Source organism: Protopterus annectens, chromosome 9.part0, assembly GCF_019279795.1.
Source record: "Protopterus annectens isolate FY-2018-M chromosome 9.part0, PAN1.0, whole genome shotgun sequence".
Taxonomy (NCBI): domain Eukaryota; kingdom Metazoa; phylum Chordata; order Ceratodontiformes; family Protopteridae; genus Protopterus; species Protopterus annectens.
The window spans coordinates 1,062,729,503-1,062,757,341 of record NC_056743.1 but is presented as its reverse complement, the minus strand read 5'-3'; the positions used below and the strand labels follow the sequence as shown (position 1 = coordinate 1,062,757,341).

The 27,839-nt window shown below is 42.8% G+C and overlaps 1 protein-coding gene across 1 annotated transcript in view; it reads left to right on the top strand.

Moving 5' to 3' along the window:
• The window catches only part of VDR (vitamin D receptor), a 1,187,212-nt gene that overhangs the window by 387,532 nt on the left and 771,841 nt on the right, over window positions 1-27,839 (top strand). The window lies entirely within an intron of this gene.

Here is a 27,839-nt window from a genome sequence, read left to right as displayed (position 1 = left end):
GAGGGAATTAGAGATTATTAAGTATTTTTGTCTTGACCTTCCAACTCATCAGCATTATCTTGCTCTACATGTAAGTTTATCTTAGACTTGTGTTTTCTCTTAGAAATAGCTAGAAACTAGAAAGATTAGACTAAGTCTTGTTTCTGTGATGTCAGAACTGTACTACTGAATTATTTTAAGTATTTCTCTGTGATCTCTGAACTCTTGACTAGCACTGTGTGGTAAGAAGTCTTGTGTTTTTATTTATTAAATATTTTTAAACCTTTCAACTGTGGCTGTTTTGTGTAGAGATAGTTTGAGCGCTTAAGAGTACTTGCATGTCTTTGGTAAAATTGTACAAAGCCACTCTAATAGCTTTAACCCTGGGCTATACTACCAGTTGGATAATATTGCACAGTAATAATTGGGCACCCTTTTAAGGGTCTTTGAGCAGCTGATCAATATTAGTGGGTGGTGGCAAGTGATACGACCATATAGTCTGGGGGAAAAAGGGGCACAGCTGGAGAACCTGTGCCAGCCTTCCCCAGGAGTGTATGTGTAGTTGTATAAACTCTTCTGAAAGTAAGTGTGTGTGTGTGTGTGTGTGTGTGTGTGTGTGTGTGTGTGTGTGTGTGTGTTTCAGCTACTTGGGCAGGGACACTAAGAACTGGTTGGACAGAGAGCTGGAGGTTTTGGCTTGCGCACTAGGCTGAGATATGGACCCTATAGCTGTGCCAGTGGGGAATCTTATTGGGATCCTGGAGTGCAAGGGGGTGACCAGCCCCAGACTGACTTTGATCTCTGTGTGCTCTTAAGGGAAATTGCACTTTACTGTGTGTATTTGTGGTGTTTAGTGGTGAGGATTGAGGCTCCTTGATTGCTGGGCCAGGGCATGGGCATCACATATTAATTGTTTGGCAGCAGTGGGATATCCACACCACATATTAATTGGTTGGCAAATACTAATTGGCTTGTAGTGGTGTGGGTAGAGTGAATCCCTGTAGCTTGTGTACAGTGCGTTTTGAAGGTGTTTTGTACTTTAAATCAGCCACACAATGAATACTCAGAGTTCAGATCACAATTGCTTTATTTCTTTTGTTAGCTTACTTAGGGTGAGCAGGCAGCATGTCAGCAGAGGAGTATGGAAAGCCGACAAGAATCCAGCTGGCGGACATGTGCCAGCCTAGGGGACTGGTGCATGGAAACCTGACTAAGGCAGACCTGAATTGTAGCCTTGGTTACAGCTGCATCAGAAAATTGCAACCAGGGGGACAATCGAAGTGGCAATGGAGATGTAATACCCTCAGAGAATGGACAGCTCAACCTTTCTGCAGAGGACTTAACAACAATCCATCTGGAGCTAAAGAGGCCAGGCATGGGGAAATAGAAGCAACTGAGAGACTGAGGCGTCTAGAGAGTGAGGACAATGAGAGACTGCGGCATTTGCAAGCTGAGGAAAAGGAGAGGCAGAGGCAGCATGAGAGGGAGATGCTGACTCTTCGCCAGAGTTATGGAGGTAATGTTGAAGGGAGTAACTGGACCCCAGAAGCACAACAGGTCAGTAAATGTCTTCCGCAGTTTAAAGAGGGGGATAATTGTGATGGTTTCATTCATATGTTTGAGAGGGTATGCAAACAGTATAGTGTTGAACAAAGGTTTTGGGTACGATTCCTGACCCCCCTTACTCCATGGTAAAGCTGTAACTGTTTTGTCAAAAATGTCTGACGTTGCATGTTTTGATTATACTGTTGTCAAAAATTATTTTTTAGAATTGTTTAAGCTGACACCTGAAACATATAGGAAAAAAGTTTTGTGAGCATAGATGCAAGGCAGATGAAAGTGTGTGTGAATATGTTGTTGAACTGAACTTATTTCCATAGGTGGGTGAGTGGATGTCAGGTCTCCACTTTTAAAGGGCTGGCAGACCTCTTGGTGAGGGAACAATCCCTTAGCACTTTACCTGATGACATGAGGATCTGGTTAGCTGATAGACAGTGTGCTACTTCAGATGAGTTGGGGAAGAAGGAAGACCTATACCTGGCAAGCAGGACAGCCCATGCACGGGAAAGGGACCCCCAGTACTGCTCATGGGTCTAAAGGAACCCATGGTGGGCAGCACAGACTAGCCCAACAGAATCTGCCAGTAGCAGGGGAAGCCATAGTCCAGGTGCACATCCAGGACCTAGGGTTAAATATTTTGAATGCAACCAGTGGGGCCATGTGGCATACAGATGCCCACAGAGGTAAGGTGGGGAACAAAAGGTGAGGGAGCCAGTAAGTGGGAAAGGAAAAATGCCAATAGTAGGTTGTCTTGAGACAACAAGGGTACCAAACTATCAATCTGCAGATGTCTTGAAAGGGAAGGATTTGGATGAGGCAGTACATTGTGCTTATGCAGTTACACGCAGTCAGGCTAGAAGACAAGCATGTGGGTCTGGTAGCCTGTAGTAGACCCAGACAGACTGCATACTTGCTGCCAGGACTGGTGAGGTTGGTTACTTCAGGGAGGAAGTTACTCCGTAGCAGTGAGACTGAAGGTGAGCCACAGCTGCTTGTGGGTACTGATGGCCCCTTGGATAGAGTGACTGCAAAGGTAGAGGTGAGTAGTAGTACCCAGGCTAACAGTGAGGCACCACTCTCGGAGGATGCCAGACTTCCTGTGGAAGGGGAGGTGGGAAGGGTTACAAGGAGAGAGTTGAGACAGGCTTGGCTCTCATATCCTACATTGCAAGGCCTGAGGCAGGTAGCTAGTGAGGCACCTGATTCTCAAGGAAAGGGGGAATCTGTATACTGGGATAGAGGGTTACTATGCAGAGAGTGGACCCCTGAGGGAGGGCTAGAAGGTGAGAGAGAAGCAGTTGGTAGTGCCTAGAGCCTACCATCTGGCGCTTTTAGCCATAGCCCATGATATTACCTTTGCAGGTCATATGGGCATAAAATGTACAAAGAGGCATATTATGCAGAACTTCTATTGGCTTGGAATTTCCAGATATGTAACATTGTACTGCAGGACCTGTGAGCAGTGCCAAAAGGTAAGCAAGGCAGGAGACAAGGTGAGAGCTCCTTTGATGCCTTTGAAATGGCTCCTCAAATCACAGGCAGAGGGTAGCTATGGATATTGTGGGTCTTCTGAGTACCCCAAGTTCCACAGGGAAAAAGTATATCCTAGTGGTAGTGGATTATGCTACACGCTATCCTGAGGCAGTGGCTTTGCCCTCCATTGATGCAGAGAAGGTGGCAAATGCTTTGTTAGAGATTTTCAGCAGGATAGGTTCCCAAAAGAAATACTGACTGACAGATGTGCCAATTTTCTGTTAGACCTGCTGGCTTGTCTGTGGAAGTCCTGTGGGATGAAGCACATGAAGACCATCCCCTACCATCCCCAGACTAATGGTCTTGTTGAGAGGTTAAACTCGACAATCAAGTCCATGCAACAGGTATTTGCAGATCAGTTTAAGAGGGAGTGGGACAAATATTTGCTCTATCTGTTTGCTTACAGAGATATTCCCCAGGAATCCACAGGTTTTTCGCCCTTTGAGTTGCTGGGCATAGGGTGAGGGGACCTGTAGATTTAATTTGAGATGAGTTGGAAGGTGAGTGCGAGTCTCACAAGGAGTCTGTTGTGGCATACATCCTAAACCTCAGTACAGGGCTCAGGGAACTCATGGGCTTGGCCCAGGGGACCCTGGCAGAAGTCCAACAGAAAAAGGTGTGGTATGACAGGAATGCTCGAGCTAGAGAGTATGCTGTGGGGCAGCAGGTAATGGTTCTCATTCCTGTCAGACACAACAAGCTGCAAGCAGCTTGGGAGGGGACCGTACAAGGTGGTAAGAAAGGTAAGTCATGTTAATTACATGGTGGAACGGCTAGGCAGAAGGCAGGGGCACAGATTGTACCATGTTAACATGATGAAACCTTACCATGATAGGAAGGCCCTTGTGCTGAGCATTTGCAGTAGATTGCAGGAGGAGTCTGAGGGAGATCCGGGGACTGATCTTCTCAGTGAGACTCTGGCTGACACGTACGTGGAAGGGGTAACAATGTCCCAGCAGCTATCTCCTACCCATGTTAGAGAAATCTGAGCAGTGTTTCAGGAATTTGGGGACAAGTTAACTGGGAAACCAGGGTGCACCCACCTGGGGCAGCACCAGGTGGATGCAGGACCCCAAAGGCCTATTAGGCAGGCCCCTTGAGTGCCTGAGAGAGTTAAACAGACTGAGGGAGGAGGTACAGGAGATTTTGGAACTAGGGGTGATTCAAGAGTCCAACAGTCCCTGGGCCTCCCCAGTGGTGCTGGTGCCAAAGAAAGATGGCAGCACCAGGTTCTGTGTAGACTACAGGAAATTAAACAGTCACACACAGTAAGATGCTTACCCCTTGTCTAGGACAGATGAGGCCCTAGAGCAGCCTGGTGGGGCTAAGTATCTTACAACCATTGATCTTACCAAGGGTTACTGGCAGGTGCCCTTGACTCCCAGTGCTAGAGAGAAGTCAGCCTTTATGACTCCTTTTGGCTTGTATGAGTTCACAAAGATGCCCCTTGGGATGAAGAATGCCCCAGCAACTTTCCAGAGGCTGGTAGATCATATACTAGCAGGAGGTTTGACCTTGCTTACCTAGATGATATTGCCATCTACAGCCATTCCTGGCCGGAGCACCTTCAGCATGTCATTATGGTGCTGGGCAGACTACAGAGGGCAGGGTTAACCATTAAGCTGAGCAAATGTCAGGTGAGTATGGCAGAGGTCTCCTTCCTAGGACATAGAGTGGGGTGTGGTAAGATAAGGCCAGAACCTGCCAAAGTGGAAGCCATTTAGGCATGGCCTGCACCTGTTACTAAAAAGCAGGTGAGGGCATTTTTAGTGACAGCAGGGTACTACAGAAAGTTTGTCCCCAGTTATAGCACCATAGCTGCTCCCCTCACAGACCTGACAAGGAAGAACAGACCAGATAAGGTAGTGTGAACCCCAGCATTTGAGCAGGCATTCCAGAAGCTTAAAGAACCTTTGGGAGGACCCCAAGTGTTAGCCAGTCCAGATTGCAGCAAATTTGTTATGCAGGTGGATGCTTCAAATCTTGGGGTGGGGGCTGTACTTAGATTTATTCAGAGGGAAAAGAGGACCCAGTGTTTTATCTCAGTCATAGGCTCCAACCCAGGGAGAAATGCTATGCCGCTGTAGAAAAGGAATGTCTAGCCATAGTGTTGGCACTACAGAAACTTCAGCCTTATCTGTATGGAAGGAAATTAACTGTTATGACAGATCACAATGCCTTAACATGGTTAAACAGAGCCAGCCAGCAAAATGCCAAGTTGCTAAGATGGAGCCTGGGGTTGCAAGCATATGATATGTCCGTGCAGCACCGCAGTGGGACTAGCAATACCAATGCAGATGGGCTCTCAAGACAGGGAAAGGGGTAAAGTATACTCTGACAGACCTAACTCCCTCAAGCAGCGTTTTTCAAGGGTCACTTGAAAAACTAGTTTGAGTTCTCGGGAGGGGGGTTTGGAAATGTGAAGGCTGCCAGCCTAGCCAGATAGAATTTTATTCTATCATTTGTAAATATTAATGTAAGACAGGCTTGTTGTCTTAAATGGAAAAAAACTGCTGTTAGATGTGGAACTGAAAAAAAAATAAAACGGTGCTCTCTGCTGACCACGTAAAACATGTTGTGACCCTTTGATCTAAAGTCAGCTCCGGCTTGTCTAGATGAAGACATTCTTTCTATTGTTTTAACCAAGAGTTAAATTTCTTGATTTAAACATGCAAGTGTATTTTTATTGCTTTGATTCCTGACCAGCTGCAAGATAACACAAAGAGATGTTAAGAATGTAAATATAGTTTCTGTTAGCAAGGAACCCAGCGAAGTGTGAAGAATGATGTAATGGGAACCAGGAATGCGATTTTAAAAACAGAGAATCAGAGATTAAGCATTTTTGTCTTGACCATTCAATTCATCAGCACTGTCTTGCTCTACATGTAAGTTTAGCTCAGACTTTTGTTTTCTCTTAGAAATAGTTAGAAACTAGAACGATTAGACTGTGTTTTTTCTGTGATGCCTGAACTGTACTACTGAATTATTTTAAGTATTTCTCTGTGATCTCTGAACTCTTGACTAGCAATGTGTAGTACGAAGTATTGTCTTGTGTTTTTTATTTATTATTAAATATTTTTAAACCTTTCAACTGTGGCTGTTTTGTGTAGAGATAATTTAAGCTCTTAAGAGTACTTGCATGCCTTTGGTAAAATTGTACAAAGCCACTCTATTAGCTTTAGCTCTGGGCTGTGCTGCCATTTGGATAATAATATTGCACAGTAATAATTGGACACCCTTTTAAGGGCCTTAGAGTTGCTGATAAATATTAGTGGGTGGTGGCAAGTTGTACTACCATATAATCGGGGAAAAAGGGGCACAGCTGGAAAACCTGTGCCAGCCTTCTCCAAGAGCATCTGTGTGGTTGTATAAACTCTTCTCAAAGTGTGTGTGTGTGTGTGTGTGTGTGTGTGTGTGTGTGTGTGTGTGTGCCAGCTACTTGGGCAGGGACACTAAGCACTGGTTGGACAGAGAGGGTGCTGGAGGTTTTAGCTTGCCCACTAGGCTGAGATGTGGACCCTATAGCTGTGCCAGTGGGGAGTCTTATTGGGGACCTGGAAAGCAAGGGAGCGACCAGCCCCAGATGGACTGTGATCTCTGTGTGCTCTTAAGGGAAATTGCACTTTACTGTGTGTATTTGTTATCCTTTCCTCCTGTATGAGATGCCCCTCACTGGTGTTAGTGGTGAGGATTGAGGCTCCTTGATTGCTGGGCCAGGGCACAAGTGTCAGAGTCAAGCTGATAATAGAGCAGTAAAAGACAGTACACTGGTTTCTTCAAGGCTAAAAGTTAATGATTTCTGAAAGCGTGCAAGTTGTTTTCATATCTTCCGGGGGATAAAGATTATTAAAAAAGAAAAAAAAAAAAACATGCAACAATTAGTGTAAGAAGAATCACAGGTAATAACATTTATCTTAGCTTGCATAACCATAATTTCAGGTTAATTAACAGTTGTCTGTTAGAACGGTTCCTATTAGGAGGGTTAAACTCCATTAATTGAAGATGTATGCAGTTGTGTATTTGTATTAAGTTAACAGGTTATAGGGTGTTCTGGAGGTGGTTTTTTTTTGTTTTGAGTGTTTTACAGAGTCTTGTAAAATGTGACACAAGTTCCAGTGTTTAAGGAAAAAAACCTGTATAAAGGATTAACCTGACACACATTAATTGATGCATGCATCACAATAGCTGGAAAGAGATATTTTAAAAAGCGGCTATATATGTAATAGGTGAGAATTGCTTTTTACCACAGTGGTGACATTTTCCATATTATCTTGGATTGCGAATGGCCTCACAGGTATAAATAAAAGGATAGAATACTTATATTAGGAAATCCAGAGTGTAGATAACAATGCTACAGGAGACAGATTTTGAAAGAACTGAGCATGTGAATTTGATAAAGAAGGGATTTCTGGATAGATATTATGCAGAATATCACAGACAAAGGAAGAGGAGTACTTAATTGCTAGAACAGCTCCAGTTGTAATAGAAGATGAAAAAAGACGATTGCAAACTTGTGGTAGTATGGGACTCCTGGCAAGGGATGAGGATTATGCTGAACATGTATTTATATTCCACCTAAAACTGCTATTATGGAGCTTTAGAACAATTTGGTAGAAATCCGCTTTCAGCAGGGAATATTACTTTTTGTGGGGAATGGAATTTGATTTGCAACAATGACTGGAAACTATAACAAAAGAGGACAGATTTCTGAAGAAATTTATAAAAAATATTTGGTATAAAAGACATGAATTCACTAGTAGGAACTCTGAGAGAATTTACATATTTCCCAAGGTAAAAATAACTGGGCTAGGCAACGCAGAAATTATATTTCACAGGAACATGCGCATTTAATTGAGAACTTTTGATACACATCCAATATCTATTACAGACCATGTGCCAAGCATTACTACTGCAGGGTAATGAAGTAAAGATGAGACTTAAACAGTTCTTCGCCTGCCTGTTAAAAAGAGAGGAATTTAAGGATTGGATAGCGAAAATTATCTGGGAGTTATTTAGAAAGATTGAAAGTACTCCAGATTTTATAGCTAGTGAGTGGGATAAAAATGAAAGTGGAATTTAAAATTAGATGGAAATAAAGGAAAGATGTGGTAAGAAGTAATGAGAATTCTTTAGTATTACTAAATAAGGGGAATGTCACAGAACAAGAAGATGTGCAATTACAAAAAGAAAATGAGAGTACCTCAGTAATATGCATGAGTTTAGAAAGAATGATGCTAAGCAACTGTTTTTTTAATAACTCCAGAGCAAAAAAACGTTTGATACATGGACTTAAGCAACAGACGGTACAAAAGGATTGTTACCAAAGTTAGGGACATCCTATACAGATATGAGAGAGATTTTGGAAATTTTATGAAAATTTGTGTAAAGCAAAGAAGTGGGGAAACAAAAAAAAGTATAAATGGAAATATTTATGGAAAACTTAAGTATGCCAAGGTTAGAGATAGATGAGGCCTAACAACTAACAGTTAAGATAGGAGGAGATGAAATAAAATGGTGATGTATAACCAGCCTGCTGGAAAGTCTCCAGGAATAAATGGCATTCCAGTGGAAGCTAGGAGGGAAGAAAGTGATAGATCTGGAAGGTTTGTGTAACAGTTTAGAAAGGAGGGGGAGGCAACAACATCCTGGAAAAAAGCTGTGGTGGCTTTAATGCCTAAAGATGGTAAAGACCCATCTGATCCAGCTTCATATATGCCTATTCCAATTTTAAACCATGATTATAAAGTGTTTGCTATTCTTTTAGCCATTATACACAAATGTGATACCAAAATTGATAGATACGGACCAATGTGATGTTGTAAAAGGGAAGCAAACATTTGACAACATTAATAGAACAATGATAATCCAGAGAGAAGTAGAATAAAAGAAAATACTGCTGTTATTGGTGGGTCTTGATGCAAAGAAAGCATTCAGCAGAGTAAAGTGGAAGTGTGAGTAGACCATTAGATGCTATTCTATTTCCTTGTACAATAATAAGGTTAATTAAAGTTACATGTGGGATCTGATGTAAAAATCAAAGTGGCAGGGTTCCTTTCTAATATTTAGAACTTTTGGCAAAGAAAATAAGGTACTCAGTTCAAGGATATTAGTATGGTGTTCAGGAAAAGTTGTCTTTATTTGCATATGATATTATTTTGTACCTGATGGAACCAGAAAAGGACATCTCAGTGTTTTTTTAGCATTCTGAGATGTTATGTATATATATATATATATATATATATATATATGTATATGTATATGTGTATATATATATATATATATATATATATATATATATATATATATATATATATATATAAAGATAAAAACAAAACATATAGCTATAAACTATGTACCCTCACATGAATTGATTCAGCAGTACCTATATTTATGGGGACATAAAATGAAGTATTTAGAAGTATGAATTAAAAATGATTCTGATATGGCAGCTAAGGGTATGTGGGAAGAGACTAAACAAAAGATATTACAAAAACAGAGAAACTGGAAGCTCCTGCCTATGGATATGTATGTTTGTAGTTCCTTTAGATGTTCATCGTGCATACAGCTGCAGTCATAACAGATGGGTTCTCCTGCCGTCAGGCGGGTCCTCGGTCGGCCGAATTGCAAAGTCTAGGTCCGGCGTCGGTTGTCATCGCTTCTTCCCTGACATCAGTGCGACAGGGGTATAAAAGAACCAGCCAACGCCATTTTCTTCAGTCTTTTTTGCCGCGCGGTGCCCGAAGCAGAAGCAGTTCGCAAGTGCTGGTCGGCCAGCTCCTGAGATTACAAAAAATTTGGAACCGAAGTCTTCTTAAAAGCTAAGTACCCCGTTGGGGAAACGTTTTCTTGCCTCAGACCGATGTCAGACAAAGTTAATAATTGTATTTCTTGTGGGAAGCAAATACCGCATAAGGATTTCCATTCCCTCTGTATACCTTGTTTAGGCCCAGACCACGACGTCTCGATCTGTCGCTTTTGTGCTACATTCAACAAACGCACTTTTAAGCGTCGGGCGGAGTTCGCCCAGCATTATTTTGGGAAAGCATTTAACTATACTATGTCGTCGGATACTCCAACTCTGATTTTGTCTAAAAAAACGCAAAGACAAGGACCGACTCTCGAGGTCCGCGGCCTCTACCGACACCACGCCAAAGCCGACTACACGTGGCCTGGTTCTCAGCGAGGCGCCTACACAGCCCCTGATTACCGACGACACATCTTCGGCGGTGTCTCCTGTACCCGAGGTCGCAGGCTACTCGGCCTACACCCTGACTACAGACACCGAAGCCACACTTGGCATTGAAACACAGAATGTGGACAGGTCCACCTCCACTCAAGGTGTCTTCAGACCTTCCTCTTCTTTCTCCATCAAGGCTTTCACCAAGTCTAAAGCTGCCATGCACCCTAAGAGACCAGCTACACAGGGCCCACCTCCAGGCCCCATGCCTAAGAAACAGATGCTTAAAATGGCTGAGGATTTAATTACTCTAATCAGAGGTTCTCAGCCACCTCCGGACAAAAGACCCAGAGTGGAGGAAGATTCCCCATCCTCTGATCAGGCCTCCATTATTTCAGAGCACTCTGATTATCAGGAACAGTCTTACTCTCCCTTTTGAAGACTCTGATGCAGAGGAATCTATTCCTTCTGTATCCCCCCCTGAGGATTACTCATTTGGTGAAACTCTGCATACCTTAAGGGAACACTTCCACTGGGAAGGCCAGGATTATTCAGATTCCAAGAAAAGACTCAGGGAATTTCGTTTACCACAGCACAGGCCTCGGGCTATACCTCCTGTCCTGGACATCCTAGATGATGTTTACTCGGAGGCCTGCCTTAACCCGGACTCTCTCCCTCCAGCTCCAGTTAAGCCTGACAGGTACTACAGGATTCCTGACTCATACCAATTTCTATACAAAAGCCATGCTGCTGACCTAGAAACCATCTCACAGGGGCCCAAGGGAGTTAAGGCCTCCATTGCCAAAAACCCATTGCCTTCCGAGAGAGATTCCAGATCCTTAGAAAGGTGGGGAAAAAAGGTATATACCTCGGCTACCCTATCCATGAGGGCCTTAAACTGTCAGTTTCATATGCTAAAATACCAACAGTTTCTATTATCTCAATTGAAAAGTAAAATATCACAACCTGAACAGCCAGACATGAAGGAGTTGCAGGATTTGATGCATAATGCAGAACAAGTGGGTAAACATACCTTACAATGTGGTTTTGATGCTCTAGAGGCCTCATGTAGAGCTGCTGTTACAGGCTCAGTCATGCGTAGGCATGCTTGGCTCAAGGAACAAGCCTTGCCTGATCATGTCAAAGCTAAATTACTAGATGCCCCTCTTCAAAAGGATGTACTATTTGGGGCAAATGCTGAGGAAGTATTACGGAAAATGGAGGAAAAGGCTAAATCAATACAATATTTGTCCTGGAAAACAGCTTTCCTTCTGGCTGTCACTTCAGCTCGTAGAGTTTCAGAACTACAAGCTCTTATGGCTGTCCAGCCTTTCATCATCTTCCATCAGGACAGAGTTTCATTACGTACCAACCCATCCTTTATGCCTAAAGTGGTATCCAGGGTAGCTTTAAATCAGGCCATACATTTACCTACTTTTTATCCTAATCCTCAAAACAAAGGGGAGAGATTACTGCATTCATTGGACATCTACAGACAACTGCGTTATTATTTGGACAGAACAAAGCCTTTCAGAAAATCAGAACAGCTTTTTGTGGCCTATGCGGTAGGAGCTCAAGGAAAGTCAATATCCAAACAGACTATCTCAAAATGGATAGCCCACTGAATACATTTTTGCTATTCCTTTCATGGCAAAACTGTACCTACAGGCATTAGAACTCATTCCACCAGGGCCACAGCCACCTCTGCAGCCTTCCTCAGAGGAGTTCCTACCAAGGATATTTTAGAAGCAGCCACTTGGAGTTCTGTGCATACCTTCTCTAAGCACTACAACCTACCATTATACTCCAAGTCTAGAGCAGGCTTTGCCACTGCAGTATTGCAGGGCATTTTGGCTCCTCCTAGCTCCACCTAGTGCCTACCACCCCTTTCTTTGCTTTGGGATTCTACCCATCTGTTATGACTGCAGCTGTATGCACAATGAACATAGTACAGTTTTGTACCTACCATAAATGTAGATGTTAGAGTGCCAATACAGCTGCAGTCCAGGTTTCCCTCCCACCTTCCCCTCTAGGGGTATTCTTTTATGGTGTATTTGCTTGCAACTACTGTTTTTTGATTATATTGCATTGCATTATTACATTATGTTATGTATTGCCTTCCTTCTGGGGGCACCTGACATCTGGGGGAAAAAAGACTGAAGAAAATGTCGGCTGGTTCTTTTATACCCCTGTCGCACTGACGTCAGGGAAGAAGCGACGACAACTGACGCCGGACCTAGACTTTGGAATTCGGCTGACCGAGGACCCGCCTGATGGCAGGAGAACCCATCTGTTATGACTGCAGCTGTATTAGCACTCGAACATCTACATTTATGGTAGGTACAAAACTGTACTTTTTATACACAGGGCAGGCTTATTTTTATCAACCAGAGGAGAAAGTTGTGGGTCGTCAGGGCAAGAGTCAAATAGAATACATTGTTCCTTTCAATGGAACAAGGAAGTTTAGGATTACAGGATTTGAAAGGATATTTTAGAGCTATACAGGTAAGGCTGTTATACATAACACAAGCAGAAGGCTACATTTCATACTGAAAAGGATGATGAAGAAAGATTTAATATGGTGTAATATTTATGCAAATGAGAAAGTAAAACTAACAAATACAAAAGGAGCAGCACCAAAGATATTTGAAGAGAAATACAGGTAAAGGAATCCAGACATGGAAAACTTTACAATACAAAAAATAAGAAGACCAAGAAGAAAAGTAGAAAAGATGATTAGTAATGGAGAAGTTAAAGAAATAGAAACTGAAGTTATGGAGTACCTGTGAAGTGAAGGATTCAGCACCACAACAGGATAGTGCAATGGATATCCAAGTTAAGGTGAAACCAGTGGAACAGGAAACAACTGGTCAGGTGCCATATGAAGATATTTTGGAGCCTTCCATAGGAAACCAGTATACCCATTCACTTGAAGCTGGACAGCAAGGGAAAGGAACAGGAAACTGTGGCAACTCATGACACAGTCAATGTTGATGAGTGATAGGCCAGTGAGTTCCCATATGACAGAGCAATGGATGGCACAGAATGAAATTGAAGAGAATGTGCCACAGGAAGATGCTGTAGAACTTTTAGAATACCCACAGGAAATGGAAACAAGAAATGTGCCCTCAGTTTAGAAGAAAATGAGCTAAGAGAAGAGTTGCTTGATTTAATAGAGATAGACATATTACAATCAATGCAAGAATAGACTGTAGAAGGTCAATAAACCCAAAAAGTCAGAAGTTTGACAAAACAAATGAACACAGTAATTAGGACTGTCCTTAAAGATCCATGCAATATAACATAAACGGGATATATTACTGTGTAGCTAAATTAGTAACTGAAAGTTCTTCTACAAAAACACACTGTAGTAAGGGAAAGGAAGGGGAGAAATCGGATACCATCATGGAAGTATTGAATAGAGAAAACTATAAAGCAATTAAGGCAAGAAGTGTCACTGTTACAAGAATATAGAAGATGAATAGATCAACAATACTAAGAAAGATGGACGTAATAAAAGCAATGCACAGTGTTAGAGCAGAGGAGGATCTGTCATGCAGTATCATTGATAAACTAAAAAAAACTTAGCACAGGTGGAAGAACTTACAGGATATGCAGATAAATATAAAGGAAAAGTACAAAATAAGTAATTTATTCATGACCCAGAGAAGTTTTACAGAGAACTGGGGAACAAGGTAAAAGGAATTGAAAGACTACCAAAAGAAGAAATGGTTACATTTTGGAGAAGTATTTATGAAGACCCTGTGGAACATAAGTAAAAGGAAGAATAAGAAGTTTAAAGGAACAGGATATGAAATGGGATAAAGTAACAGCCAGTGAGATTGATAAAAAGTTAAGAAAAGCCTCTAATTGAAAAACCCCAGGCCCAGATGCAATACCTAACGTTTGGTTAAAAGTATTAACATCTTTGCATGAAGATTTAGTCATGAGTAAGGACCATTTATATGCATACCCAGAAGAGACACCAACCTGGTTAGCAAGAAAAACAATGCTCCTACTTAAAAAGTGAACCTGCAAGCTACCCTACAAATTAGACCAATAACTTGCCTTCCGACGATGTATAAACTATACATGGGTATTAATGCCGACAGAGTTTATAGTAATTTAGAAGAAAACTCAGTTATGGCAGTAGAATACAAGAGCAATAAAAGAAAGTTGTATGGAACAAAGGATCATTTGGTTAATAAAGTCAGTAGAAAACTGTAAAAAAGGGGAAGAATCTAAGTCTGGCATGGGCTGACTACAAGAAAGCATTTAATAGTATCCCAGATTCGTGGATAAGAGTGCTTAAAAATGTATAAGATACACCCTACATTGATCAACTACAGTGAACTTGAAACAGTGGCAGACCACTTTGCAATTACGCCATGATAAAGGACAAATTATTATCCCAGGGATAAAAATTCAAAGGGGGATATTCCGGGGTGACTCTGTCACAACTGCTATTCTGCTTTGTCCTTAACCCATTAAGCTGTCTACTTAACAGCTTAGACCGTGGTTATAATTTGGCTCCTAGAAAACAACAAAGTTTAAAGACTTCTCATCTTCTCTTTATCAATAAATCAGACAATGTCAGAAAAGATTAAGAAGAGAGATTAGATATACATATCATAAAGAAATGAATGGGTACATATGTATGGCTTCCAAATATGCAAGAACATCTAGAAGATTTGGGATTTTGCCCAGAAGTGTTTGCATATATGCAATTATACTCCAAACAGATTCCCAAAAAAATTTCATCAGTTAAATGGCAAATGTTGGAGGTGTAATGTGGAAGAAAGAGGTAGCAGGGAGCATATGTTCTCTGAGTGTAATGAGTTGGCACAGTGGCCCCCACCCACTTTGCCACGCTAACCTTTAGACAGGGAGTGAAACAAAAAAGTGTGTGTGTGTGTGTGTGTGTGTGTGTGTGTGTGTGTGTGTGTGTGTGTGTGTGTGTGTGTGTGTGTGTGTGTGTGTGTGCGTGTGCGTGTGCGTGTGTGCGCGCGCGAGAGAGAGAGTGCATGAGGCAGAGAGAGTGAAGTATGAGAGCAATCTCTGGCAGCAGCAGCATCAATTAATAGCTTTACATACCTCTCGATCATACCTCTCAACCTCTCGCACAGTAGATCTGGACAGAGTCACAAATGTGGACCGATTTTAAATATTGCTCTTATAAACTTAGAAAGTTGCTTCAACAAGTACTGAAAGCCCTGCTTCCATTTCCAACATCATATTTTTGTAAAGCAGGGTTTTCTGCAATGACATTAGCGAAAACAAAATTATGGAGTAGACTGTACATAAGGAACACTTTGGTTGTCATTGTCTCCCATCACCCCTAGATGGGACAGTTTCTTTGCAGGAAAACAAACTCAGGGCTCCCATTGATGCAGTATTATGGTGAGTTGTATTTATTATGCACTTTATTATCCTTTATATTTATGTGTGCGCAATGGCTGGTCATGGAAAATTGTCTTGAGTAAAACCAGTCCTTATTGCAAAAAAGGTTTGAGTCCACTGAGTTAGCAGACTTCAGAAATTCCCTACAGAGTACTATGTCAGGAATACTGGGTGAGCAGATTAGTATAACTAAGAAAATGGGATAGGAACATTTGTGCCAAATAGCTGCTAACACAGGCCACAATTAACCTAAGCTAAGATGCACATCATTGCCTGTGCTGCAGCTTACACTAATTGGTGTCTGTTCTTTTTTATATTTATTTTCCCTCCCCAGATATGAAAACTTGCATGCTTTCAGAAGTGATTGCATGCTATCGCTTGTGTACTTTCATACCCCATCCCTCACTTCAACAACCAAAGATTATAACATATTACCTTTAAACTTTTTTGTCTAGCTTTTCTTCAGTTTTTCTGCTGTAATGACTATCTTTCTTAATACCTAATAACAAGAAAGAACGAGAAGATGAAAAAAGTGCATCTGTTTGCTTTAGTAACTTTATCACATAAAAGAACTAAAAATATTTTACTGCCGCATTTCCATTTATTCTTGTACAGTCAGTCATATTTAACAAAAGCAATTGAGGCTTTGCAGTCTAACATTTATTCACCAATTCCATCTTGCTGGTGGTGTTGATCACCTCCATCTCCAGATTCTGGTTCAGTTCCAAGGTACTTCTGATTCTTCTGATCAACTCCTGTGCTTTTCTGTGTCCCTCAAGCATTTTCCCTTGGAACAGTGCAGAAGGTTTCAGTGGCAAAGTCTCCCATGTGCTTTATTAACAGAAGATTCAGAAGCCAAGTCCCCTTCTGCTCAGTGGCTCACTTTTTGTTAGGACAAACATTTTCATTTCCTCTTTATCCTGTTCTGCATCAAAAAATGACTTTGCTCCTTTAGGAAAAAATATTGAGAAGGCAGCTCGAATCTCACACCTGCCTCTTGACATTTCCTGAAAATAAATGTTTGTTTCTCTTTTACGTAGTGTACAGGGAATGACCATTTTGCATAAACACATTACTGTCTCCAAATTTTATTACTTTGCCCTTTGGCACAGTTTTGTCAGGATCAGTTCTTTCTACTGGTAGATTTGCATTTTTGCTAATAAAGGTCTTGGCTACTTTCTCATGGTCAGATTTGCAGAATACACATGGTGTGCTCTTTCATTTAATATTCTGTGCTGTGGAATACCAGTCCAGTTGCTTATTTGTACATTCATAAACTTAATAGTCTGTTCTTTCTAGTTTCTTGGGGCATAACAAAAAATCCTAGCTTTTCCCTACATGCTCTAATCCTCTCCTCTAATTCTACCATTTTTTGAAACGTCTACTTGAGCAGCATCATACCCAGCCAGTCTTTTCTTCATTTTAATCCCTGATTTTGAAATTTTATCAACTCCTCTGAATATCTACTTAAAACTTCTTCCATTTTTTCCAGTCTTTTGTTATTTGAGTTGATCTGATCCAATGGTTTGCTTATTTTAATCACCACTGAGCACATCTGACTCATCTTCCCCTCTGTAGTAGCAGAAGCTGTATCTTGAACTGCTTTTTGCTGAACAGCTCAGGATTCTTCCCAGTCAGTGTTTTTTCTTCTCACCTTTTCTAGTGGATTTTCTTTCAAGCTCTTGGTTTCTTCTTTGCTGGCATCTAGGCATTGTACTTACTAGCCAGTAACTGAAATTTACTCAAGCTGAGAATATCGCTGGCTGTTTCTCAGTTTTTCACACTGGGACAGCTGAAGTTAAGATGTTGATCAGTGTGCAGCCATCTTGGATGTGCAAAAAAATTCAAGATGTGTTCTCTCTAAAAGTGTTCTTCCTATGATTCTCCTACAGACCTTTCTGGTAACTATGGATCTAAAGGATGCCTATCATTGCATTCCTTTTTCACCCAGATCACAGAAGGTTCTTAAGATTCTGAGCTCTGGGATTTTATTTTCATTTTTTTTTTGTTTTCATTCTTTGGACTTTTACAGCTCCAGGGGTATTCACAAAATGTTTAGCCCCTGTGATAGCATTCTCCAGTCACCAAGGTATACCTAGCTACCTTTATTTAGATTTTCCATTCTAAGCTTCTTGAAGAAATAGAAAAATGTGCAGTATCTGTATTATAGTATGGATCATGTTTTCTGCCTGGGTTTCACCCTAAACCTGAAGAAACACACACTGCAGAATCTAGTTTTCCTAGGATACCAGCTCAATACATTTTGTATGATGGCATTCCTTCCTCCCAAAAAGATTGCTTGACCACACAGTTCCAGTCTGTTCTGATCCTAGGAAAGGCTTCTGCAAGAGAGATTTGTAAGCTCTGAGGTTCGTGGTTTTAACAATTGACCTGATTCCATCTGTGATGTCCCCACTTTGGGCCCACTAATCAAGTAGCCTTGAATCCTCACCACTGGCACTGGAGAGGAACATTTACTTGGAACAAAAATGGATACTTAGTAGTTCCAGATGCAGCTCTCTGCATCAATCAAGCACAAGTTTCCTTAAGAGCACACAGGGAACACTCAGTCCAGGGTCTGGATTTCTGTCTCCCTCTAGGTCCCCAGTATCACTCCCCACTGGCAGAGTTAGAGTTGAGACCTAAGCCGAATGTCCAAGCCAAGTTCACCAGCACCTCTGTGAAACCAGTGCTTTGTGTCTCTGCTTCAAACAGCTGACACTCCCACTCTTTGAGGTTTGATTTACACACACACACACACACACACACACACACACACACACACACACACACACACACACACACACACACTGGGAAAGTCTGGCACATTGAATATATGAACATGCACATGACATTACTAGGGAAAAAGGCCATCAATGCATTATATCGTCATCTTGAAAGAGGCAGTGACCATCATTTTCATTTTTCTGTGCTTGAAAAAGTAAATACTGATCCAAGAGGTGGCTCATGGACTATATTGTTAAAAACTAGAGAACTATGGTGGCAACTGTTATTGGATGCATCTATGCCACCAGGGTTAAATGAGTACATCTCCATTAATAGTATACTAGAAGTCAAGGGCATATAATAGATGGAGTGCCTGAATGGTACTGGCCCTTTAAAAAATTGGCTCCAAATAGATTTGAACTTGATCAGCTGATTATCTTTCAGCTGATTATCTTTTAGAATAAAAGCATCAGTCACATGATTTTAAAACTCTCTGAAGAAATCTCATAATTTTTAACTAACAGACGAAAGAGCTAATCAACTTATTATTCAGCTAGCAATTTTAAACTAACTAAGTTGTTGTGTCTTTCGGCTTTTCCTGGTTAGGGGTTGCCACAGCGGAACTCCAGTCTGCTAATGATTGGCAGTAGATTTTTACATGCCGAATTGCCGGCCCTGATGCACAACATTCAACGAAGGTACGCCCATTCACGCATGTTCTACACAGAAGACGCTCTAGCTGAGAATCGAACAGGACAACATCTTACTGTGAGACGACAACTCTACCGCAGCACCACCACCACAGTATAGCAATTTTAAACTAAGTAAAGTAAAATAAAGTACAAGGCTTTTTAGCAGCCTTAAGCTTTTCTTTTTCAGATCCAAGGCGCAGAGCCTTATAAATGTATGCTAACCAGAGAGGTACTTCTGTAGATTTTCCTTCAGTTGGGAGTTCTCCAACTAGATCAGTTTATTTTTACACTGAAATGGCAACCCAGAATGTTCTGCTTAAAGATTCCCATGGACAGAAGCCTGGAAAAAATGATATCTTCTCAATCTCTTGGAAAGAGAAATTCCTTTATACCTTCCCTCCCTTTCCCACTAATTCCAGCAGTCCTTGTGAAAAGTCAGTAAGTGCAACCCCCAAATGCTGCTTGTGACCCCCACCCCATCATTTGGCCTAGACAACATTGGCTGTCCTTTCCTTTTCATTTGTAATTCATCCTAACTTCCAAACACTCAACTTGACAGTTTGGATGATATTTTTTTTTTCTGAGGACATACAACGGGTATTACGGGAGGAAAGAAAACCTACTATAAGAAGATCTAATGTTCCCAAATGGGAGAGATTTTCACTTTGGTGCTAAAAGAAAGGTAAGTGGCTTTATCAACTGGGTGTCCCCATTATTCTCAAATACTTAATCAGTTGCTCAACTCTGGCCTGGCATAATCTTCTGTTAAAGACCATTTTCGAGCCATCTGTGTCCCTTTGCATATGGATCAATCTATTTCTTAACATCCAAAGGTCGGGGAATTTTTGAAAGGTGTCATTCATATCAAGTCTTTGAAAAGCTATGCCTCTGACTGGGACCTGAATTATGTATTGCAGAAGTTAACTATTTCTCCCTTGAGACCTTCCACATCTACTTCTTTTAAATCCTGTGCTTGGAAGACTGTTTTGTTAGTGGCTTTGACTTTTGCTAAAAGGTATCAGAGTTGCAAGACATTATGTGCTGACCTTCGATGCTTATTTTCATAAATACAGGGCTTCTGTTAGGACTAATCCTTCTTTTCTGGCTAAGACTGTAAATGAATTGTCCTTAAATCAGTCCATCCACTTAATATTTTTCCTAAACCAAAATAGGTTAGAAAGAATTCTTCATTCACTTGATATTCAGAGGTGACTAAGATTCTACTGGGAAACAACTAAGCTCTTCAGGAAACAACTGGTCAGATTTTCTCTAAAGGTAAAATTATGGGGTTTCATGTATCAAAGCAAATTGTCTCCAGCTATATCTTTGTTTCATGGCAATGTCCTGCAAGACCAGGTCAAAGCTCATTTTGCTTGAGCTTTTACCTGTTCAGATGTCCTTTTCAAGGGCCTGGACTTGAGAACTATTTTCGAAGTAGCCATGTGGTCTTCCATTCAGAACTTTACCAAGCACGAACTAGTACAAACTAGATGTATTTTCTGTGGCCAAAATTGGTTTTGCCAGATCAATTCTGTAGGGCATGCTAGAGTCTAGTTCTGTTCCTTACTCATCACCCTAGTCATTGTCAAAGCTTCACAAATTCCCATCTGTGAGCAGTACTGCAACAGTGATCAAATAATGGATATAGCACAGTTGTTAGAACTTGCCATAACTGCAGATGTCTGAGTAGATCACTGTTGCAGTATGTGAACCCTACATCCTTAATTCTTTTTCCTTTTTATTTTCTTTTCTTTGGCCAAGATCAGACTACATTTCCCCCCTACACTTTTTACTTGGCCTCAGTTTTCTTTTCCTGATGCAAGAACGCTCTGAAGAACTGAGTGTCCTTCTGTCCTTTCATTAATAACGTGCTCTTGTTCATGGGTCATAAGTCAGACATACGCAAGCTTTGGTATACTGGCTGGATGAATGGTATCCTTGGTGGATACTTCCCCTCTGTGAGCAATGCTGCACAGTGATTTAGTCAGACATCTACTGCTCTGGTAAGTTCTTATAAGACTGTATTTTCTGATCAAGAACCAAAATGACACAAACTGCTGTAAAGAAACAAGAGTGCAGGAAAAATCATGCTAAATGGCAACTGTGAAAGGCATGAAAGAAGTATTTAATATCACAGCGTAACAATAAAAAACACTGTAAGCGGTTTCGTCTTGTAGAATACAAGACTTCATCAGGCAAATTAAATCACTCAGTTAAACCATTTAAATATTTCATTTAAAATGCATAATTTAAAACAGCAACCAATCAAATGCAACTTATTAAACCATCCCAGAATATTAATCAGTCCTAATGCATAACTACCAAGCCTCTAATTTTGCCCAGTTTCCTACATACATAATCCATTGTGAACCTAAGTCTACTATCAAAACACAATAAACAAGAGTACAGTTCAGTTCAAAAGGTTCTTTTCAAAATTATTAATTTTATCTCATTAAAGCTTTTAACTTTAGAACACTAGATGTTAAGTTGTCAGTCTCGCCTTCATTCTTGCTGGATGGGTTCGGAGCCAAACCTCGGCTCTGACTCTGCCTATTACTAAAGCTCGAGAGCTATTTTTACCGGCTCGAAGCTATCCTATGTCCCATAATGCTAGGCGTGATATACCCAGATCTCATTTTCCGCTTCAGCTACGAGGTTGCGTCTTTTTGCCGGCTCAGGTTGTATTAATATTTTTCTTGGTTTTTAGTCTGCTTTTTGGGGTTAAAATAGTGTTTTTTTAGTTGCTACCCTTAGATCCCTGTTTAGGATTCCCTCTTAGGTAGTTTTTTGACACTGTTTTTTTCCCCTCACCTAATAGTTAGGCCCTTGGCCAATCCCCTTCCATTCTTATTTTTGTGCCTTCTTAGATTGTATTTAAAAGTGTGGGGTTTTGATATATTTTTTCCTAGTCTGTTGCATCTTTTTTTTGTGTGTGTGTGTGTGTGTGTGTGTGTGTGTGTGTGTGTGTGTTTGACTGACTGTGACTAGACAGTCATCCCTTTTTCTGGATGTCTAAAGACACTAAGGTCTTGGGCTTCAAGAAGTGTGACTCATGCTGTCAGAAGATGTCTCTGACAGACGGTCACACTTCTTGTGTATATTGCTTGGGCCCTCTGCATCTGCGGGACTCTTGTTCTGTCTGCCATGTGTTTAGTCCAAGAGTCCTGCAGGAATGCAGGAATAAACTTATTTTGAGAGGCTTGTTAAAGCCTGAAGGTTCCCCGGCTAAGCCTTCGTCAGGTAAACCTTCTAAGCCCGAAAAACCGTCGGCTCCATGTTTGGAGCCATCGCTGAGCGGTGCTACTACTACCACTGCATCGGTTCCGGCCGGAGCCGATGATTCTAGGCCTCAGTCAGTTCTGACTCTGCTGTCGGAGCCGTCTTCGAGCAAGAAGCGTTCCAGGTCTCCTTCCCTGGAATCGGTCCACTTGGCTGTGAAGTCTCCATTGTTATTGGAGCAGAGTCACAGGTCCCACTCCTCTTGGTCTTCCAGGCTGTCGGACCATGACCTCGAGAGGGTGGTTAGCAGACTACTTAAGTCGCAGGCACTGGCCCAAATGTTGCATAGCCCTCCTCATCAGGCAGTGGCTTTAACTACTTCCTCTTCGATTCCTCCTCCGACTCTTCCTGTGAGTTCGGAGTCATAGATCGTAGGGGTCGAGACTGTCGGAATGTCGGAGCCGATACCACCCCTTTTGGCTCCAATCTCTTTGTTGGTTCCATCTTTGGAGGGATCTGGGTGCCAGGACTCTCTCATCTGCTCCGAGGGGGCGAGTGGCATTGGACCCTTGTCCGACCCCGTTCTCCCTCTCAGAGTGTCGGCGCAGGTGAGTTCGGCCCCGACATCATCCTCTGAGCCATCCCTCTTGGTGCCGGGAGGAGTCCTTGTCTCTTCGGAGCGGGGACCGCCTTCCCTGCCTGATAGGGGTGCCTTTGAGGTCATGAGGAGTGTGCTGGCCCCTGTGCCTGCTCCACGGTCGGCTCCTTCGGCTCCTCCCTCTATGGTGCCTGCTTCAGTCTCTACCCGCTCTCTCGATCCCGAGCGTGGAGAACCAATGCTACAGGTAGCCCCATTGGGCGTATCCTCCTCTTCTGAGGACTCCCCTGATCCTTCAGGGGAGCCCCCTCGAAAGAGAAAATGCAAGAGGAAGCATATAGACTCCCCTGAGTCAGTCACATCGGACACTGACTTGGATGACTCAGAAGGGTCCCCAAGGTCCCCCTCTGAGGATGTCTCATTTTCTGACATCCTGGAGATTCTTAAGCAGAGGGGAAACTGGTCTGCCCTTAACCCTTCTGAGGATGAGTCGGTGTACCTGGATGCGTTCGGTTCTCACCCTTCCACCTCCTGGGTGTCTCCGCCTTTCGACCCGCTCATGGATGTGGTGGCTCGAAAGGCGTGGACGGCTACGGATACTATGGAACCAACTCCTGGAGGCCTACAAAATTTATTACAGCCCCTTCTGACAAGCAGTTTCTAACTAAGGGCATCCCTGTTGATGCCATGGTGGTGGCGGCGGCCACTAAAATGGAGTTGGCTGACCCTTCAGTACCTGTCCATCCTCCTAATAAGGAATCTAGGACTATGGACAGATATGGCAAGCGGATGTTTTCCTCAGCGACCTTTGCTATGCGTTCGCTGAATTATTTGTGCCATTTCACCCGTCTCCAGAGAGACCTTCTCAAGGAACTGGGTGATACCTTACAGGACCCATCAGCTGCGGGGTCTCAGGAAAAGATCAACTCCCAGCTGGGGACCCTAAACTCTATTGTAAACTAACTCCTCCATGCTGCTCATTTCCTATGCAGCCGATGGAGCGAGTAGGGCTGCAGGCACGGGCGTCACTTTAAGGAGACGCACCTGGATGCGGCTTTGCAACTTTGCTGACCCCTTCAAGGCATCCTTCACTAACACCCCCTTTGATGGTTCTGCCTTGTTTAGACCTCAAGTGAAAGATACATTGACCAGGTGCGAGCAGGAAGGCAAGACTTTCTCTGCCGTAGGAGTCCGTTTTTCTACCCCTTCTAGACCATACCCTAAGGGTCAGAAAGGTGGAAAAAAGTGGTTCCGCAAACCTCAGGGAGTACTGCCTGACGCACGTGGTGAGCTTCCCTCTAGCGGCAGAGGAGGGAACAATAATAGACGCCACCCGAGGGGCAGGGGGGGTCCACAGAATCAGGGTAGCAGAGAATCCTTCTCTGACAAACCCTTCCAGCACCCCTGAGGAGCTGCCCAACTGTCCACCTTCGGAGGCAGTCGGGGGAAGACTATCACTGTACCCAGAAGCCTGGCATTCCCTCACGCAAGACATTTCGATCATATCCAAGGGTTAGAAAATTCCCTTTATTCATACCCCACAACCACCAAAAGGGCCCATTCCAGACGTTCCACCCGGTCTGAGGGATCAAGCAGCACTAGAAATTTCAAAGCTGCTACAAAAAAGAGCCATCCAGCCAGTTCCAGCAGACCAGCAAGGATCCGGAGTCTACTCCCAAGTTATTTTTGGTACCAAAAAAGACATGGGACTGGAGACCTATTTTGGATCTCAGCAAACTGAACAAGTTTGTTCAAAGAACGAAATTCCGGATGGTCACGCTTCAGTCCATTCTACCCTTCCTGGGTCAGGACAATTGGATGTGCTCTATAGACCTTCAGGATGCATACTATCATATCAAAATGAACAGGCAGTCCAGGAGGTTTCTCCGCTTCCGGCTGGGAGACGGTCACTACCAATTCAGAACCCTGCCATTTGGCCTCACCACAGCCCCCAGGGTGTTTACCAAATGCATGGCAGTGGTTGCGGCTCACCTGAGATGAAAAGGATTCCAGGTGTTTCCATACTTAGACGACTGGCTCCTTACTGCCACCACCAAGTGTCAGCTACTTCATTATACCCTCCAAATTTGCAACGAGCTAGGTATCTCTATAAACTCCAAAATGTCTGCCTTGTCAGTCTATTACCTTCATAGGCGCCATTTTAAACACTGTGGAACTGTCAGCAAAACTGCCTGTACAAAGGATTTCAGACATTCGAGGTCATGTTCAAATTCTACTACAAGAGAGCAGAGTCCAGGCCAGATTCGTACTAAAAACCCTAGGTCTCATGGCAGCAGCTATCACATTACTTCCCCTAGCTCGCTTTCACATGCAGATCCTGCAATGGATGCTGTTTTCCCAGTGGTCCTTTCAACAGCTTCCAATGTCACACAGCATTCTAATCACTCAGTCATGCAAAAGACACCTTTCGTGGTGGATGGTCTCCCCTCGGGTTCTTCAGGGCAGACCCTTTGTCCTTCCTCCTCCTGTGGCTACTGTGACAACGGATGCCTCCCTGATTGGGGGTGGGGGGGGCATTTTCAGGGCAGGACAGTCCAGGGCACATGTCAGCCTTTCGAAAGCCACCTGCACATAAATGTCTTGGAAATGAGAGCGGTGCTTTTAGCGTTGCATGCCCTTCAAGACTCTCTACCTACTGGGACTATTGCAATTCAGACAGACAATATGTCTGTAGTGTGGTACATCAACAAGCAGGGCGGAACCAGTTCCTACCCCCTATGTTGAGAAGCACTCAGACTGTGGCAGTGGGCGATCTCTTCTCAATGGTTTCTGGTAGCAACGCATATCCCCGGGAAGTCCAACGTCATAGCGGACAGGCTGAGCAGAGCCATTCTCATGCCCCACGAATGGTCTCTCAACCAGCTAGTAGCGGAAAATATCTTCAGGAGGTGGGGTCAGCCTTGCTGCGATCTTTTTGCAACCCCTCAAAACAGCAAGTGCCCAGACTTCTTCATCCTGTCCCTCTCCCAGGTCTTCCCCCCAGAGATGCTCGAGTCCACAATTGGCCCCGGGGTCTTCTGTATGCCTTTCCCCCCTTTCCCTTAATTACTCAGCTAATCCAGAAAGCAATTGTTTTGAGATCCAGAATGATCCTTGTTGCCCCTTACTGGCCTCGACAAATTTGGTTCCCGTTCCTGCAACGTCATCTACTAGATCAACCCTGGCATCTGGACCCAACGCCAGATCTTCTGACACATCAGTCGGGCGGGCTGAGTCAATCTCTCAACCTCACAGCTTGGTTGCTCCACTTCCAACCCTAGCCAGGCTTCCCTCAATCTCTCATTCAGTTCGTGACATCATCCTCACTTCGCACAAGTCTACTACCAGAAAGACTTATGCTAGCAAATGGAAGCGTTTCTCTGTTTGGGCAGGGGAGAGAAACAAGTTGACCCTTTTACAGCCCCTGTCCATACAATCTTAGAGTTTTTGGCAGAACTTTTTCAAATGGGATCTTCTTCAGCCACCATCAGAGTTCAGTTGGCAGTCATTGTGAATTTTCATGTTGGATTGTCAGAGACCAGCATTATGTCACACAAACTTTGTAAAGCCTTTCTAAAAGGAACCCTCTTACTTAGGCCCCCGGTAAAAGATCCTCCCCCACCATGGGACCTAAATTTGGTGCTGTCTTTAATTCTCCCTCCCTTTGAACCTGTGGCTTCCTGTTCATTAAAGTTGCTCTCTTGGAAAACTCTGTTTTTAGTAGCCATCACTTCAGCGAGAAGGGTATCAGAACTTCAAGCCCTTTGTGTTCGCCCTCCTTACTTTGTTTTTCACAAAGATAGAGTGTCACTTAGGACTAATCCGTCCTTTTTACCCAAAGTACTCTCTGAAAAAAGTCTGAATCAGACCATCAATCTTCCTGTTTTCTTCCCATTTTATACCAATAGGTCTGAACGGAAGAATTACGCTTCTACCTGGATAGAACCAAGCAGACGAGGAAATCAGAACAGCTCTTCCTCTCTTACGCAGAAGGGAAACAAGGCCTGTCAGTTTCCAGAGTAACCTTGTCCAGGTGGTTGACCTCTGTCATCATGTTTATTTACCAACTGAGGCATAAGGAGCTCCCTATTAAGCCCAGAGCTCATTCAACCAGAGCATTAGCTTCTTCAGTAGCCTTTCAGGCAAGATTGCCAATGGAATCCATTTGTGCAGTGGCCACATGGGCCTCTCCTCATACCTTCATTTCTCATTACAAGCTGGACATGACCTCTAGAAGTAGGGCTGATTTTGATTCCACTGTACTCAAGAGTTTGTTCCATTGAGCCACCCAGGACTAAGGTGCTAGGGACACTGTCCCATCCAGCAAGAATGAAGGCGAGATTGACAACTTAACATGGAGAAGTTATGTACTTACCATAATGTTCCATGTTAATTGTCTTCTCACCTTCTTTCTTGCGACCCACCCTCCATCCCCCTAGCCTGGCAAGATGGAGAGTATCTTCTCAGATGTGTTATCATAAGAGTTATCTCCTTAGCTACCTCTTTCTTTTTCTTGGTAGCTCTTATAAGAGTTTTGTATACCTAGATTTATAGAGGTGTGTGTGTGTGTGTAATATATATGTGTATATATATATATATTCTCAGTCATGGTGGGGACATGTATGTCCATAGTGTTAGCTATCAAACGAGATCTGGGTATATCACGCCTAGCATTGTGGGACATAGGATAGTCTCGAGCTGGTACAAATAGCTCTCGAGCTTTAGTAATAGGCCGAGTCGGAGCCGAGGTTTGGCTCCGAACCCATCCAGCAAGAAAGAAGGCGAGAAGAAGACAACTAACATGGAACGTTATGGTAAGTACATAACTTCTCATTATAGAACAGTGCTCATTTAAGCCTGGATATTCTATCGCATTAAATGCCAATTGCCAAAAGAGTTCCTCTTTCTTGTTTTTATTGTTACGCTGTGATATTAAATAATTTTACGCCTTTCA